Raw genomic sequence first — 2,680 nt, 5'->3', positions numbered from 1 at the left:
CGGAGATCCATCCAACCAGGGGGACCTGACGGAGGTCCATCCAACCAGGGGGACCTGACGGAGATCCATCCAACCAGGGGACCTGACGGAGATCCATCCAACCAGGGGACCTGACGGAGATCATCCAACCAGGGGACCTGACTGAGATCCATCCAACCAGGGGGACCTGACGGAGATCATCCAACCAGGGGACCTGACGGAGATCCATCCAACCAGGGGACCTGACGGAGATCCATCCAACCAGGGGACCTGACGGAGATCATCCAACCAGGGGACCTGACGGAGATCCATCCAACCAGGGGGACCTGACGGAGATCCATCCAACCAGGGGGACCTGACGGAGATCCATCCAACCAGGGGGACCTGACGGAGATCCATCCAACCAGGGGGACCTGACGGAGATCCATCCAACCAGGGGGACCTGACGGAGATCCATCCAACCAGGGGGACCTGACGGAGATCCATCCAACCAGGGGGACCTGACGGAGATCCATCCAACCAGGGGGACCTGACGGAGGTCCATCCAACCAGGGGGACCTGACGGAGGTCCATCCAACCAGGGGGACCTGACGGAGGTCCATCCAACCAGGGGGACCTGACGGAGATCCATCCAACCAGGGGAACCTGACGGAGATCCATCCAACCAGGGGAACCTGACGGAGATCCATCCAACCAGGGGGACCTGACGGAGATCCATCCAACCAGGGGGACCTGACGGAGATCCATCCAACCAGGGGGACCTGACGGAGATCCATCCAACCAGGGGGACCTGACGGAGATCCATCCAACCAGGGGGACCTGACGGAGATCCATCCAACCAGGGGACCTGACGGAGATCCATCCAACCAGGGGACCTGACGGAGATCCATCCAACCAGGGGACCTGACGAAGATCCATCCAACCAGGGGACCTGACGGAGATCCATCCAACCAGGGGACCTGACGGAGATCCATCCATTCTTCAAAACAACATGTTCCCTAAACTTTAGGTGGATCACAGTTTATGTGTGCTCACTGTGCTCTTTAAAAGGCAGATATCTTAAGTTATGTCACTTCCCTTATCCTTCCCTTGCTGTGTCCTAAGACTATCCATCCATACATTAGTCAGTCACTGGCTACAGAGAGAGAGAGAGAGAGAGAGAGAGAGCGAGCTAGAGCCTGGCAGAGTGGAGACTGGTGATGGTGCTGGGTTAAGTTGGCAGAGTGGAGACTGGTGATGGTGCTGGGTTAAGTTGGCAGAGTGGAGACTGGTGATGGTGCTGGGTTAAGTTGGCAGAGGGGAGACTGGTACTAGGCCATTCATTCAGCGGCACTGGGCTAGAGCCTGGCAGAGTGGAGACTGGTGATGGTGCTGGGTTAAGTTGCAGAGTGGAGACTGGTGATGGTGCTGGGTTAAGTTGGCAGAGGGGAGACTGGTACTAGGCCATTCATTCAGCGGCACTGAGCTAGAGCCTGGCAGAGTGGAGACTGGTGATGGTGCTGGGTTAAGTTGGCAGAGGGGAGACTGGTACTAGGCCATTCATTCAGCTGCACTGGGCTAGAGCCTGGCAGAGTGGAGACTGGTGATGGTGCTGGGTTAAGTTGGCAGAGTGGAGACTGGTGATGGTGCTGGGTTAAGTTGGCAGAGTGGAGACTGGTGATGGTGCTGGGTTAAGTTGGCAGAGGGGAGACTGGTACTAGGCCATTCATTCAGCTGCACTGGGCTAGAGCCTGGCAGAGTGGAGACTGGTGATGGTGCTGGGTTAAGTTGGCAGAGTGGAGACTGGTGATGGTGCTCGGTTAAGTTGGCAGAGGGGAGACTGGTGATGGTGCTGGGTTAAGTTGGCAGAGTGGAGACTGGTGATGGTGCTGGGTTAAGTTGGCAGAGTGGAGACTGGTGATGGTGCTGGGTTAAGGTGGCAGAGGGGAGACTGGTGATGGTGCTGGGTTAAGGTGGCAGAGGGGAGACTGGTACTAGGCCCTTCATTCAGCTGCACTGGGCTAGAGCCAACATCACCACACAGGGGCTGTCTGCAAACTGCTGTCTGCAAATTACTAGCGGTCAAATTATTGCTTCCTCCATCCCCGTTTCCACAATTCTTGTCAAAGCTCATTGGAGGAGGTCCGAGGGAGGAACATTGGATTGAAATAATGTGTGGAAAACAAGAAAAGATGTTGAGGAAGTCTGAAAAAATACACTATATACAGTGGGGCAAAAAAGTATTTAGTCAGCCACCAATTGTGCAAGTTCTCCCACTTAAAAAGATGAGAGAGGCCTGTAATTTTCATCATAGGTACACTTTAACTATGACAGACAAAATGAGAAAAAAAAAATCCAGAAAATCACATTGTAGGATTTTTAATGAATTTATTTGCAAATTATGGTGGAAAATAAGTATTTGGTCAATAACAAAAGTTATTGGGGGGGGGGGGTGTATGGGGGCCCAGGACAGAGTTTGGGAAACACTGCATCAGGCTACTGTATAGTGTAAAGACAGCTGTACAGAAGCACCCTGCCACCTGACTTTATCAGTCAGCCACAGCCCTGAGATAAGGTTCTTCAGAAGGATTCTTCATTGCCCCGCTACATGTGCTCGGTAACAAGTGGCCAACACTGTGGGCCCCTGATGTTTTTGTTACTGTGTTTACCCGATTACTGTTACACGTCAGTAGCCTAGTATCTTTAAGGTTACTGCAGTCAT

This window comes from Salvelinus alpinus, chromosome 7 (genome assembly GCF_045679555.1).
Source record: "Salvelinus alpinus chromosome 7, SLU_Salpinus.1, whole genome shotgun sequence".
NCBI classification, from domain to species: Eukaryota; Metazoa; Chordata; class Actinopteri; order Salmoniformes; family Salmonidae; genus Salvelinus; species Salvelinus alpinus.
This window is presented reverse-complemented; position numbering follows the sequence as displayed.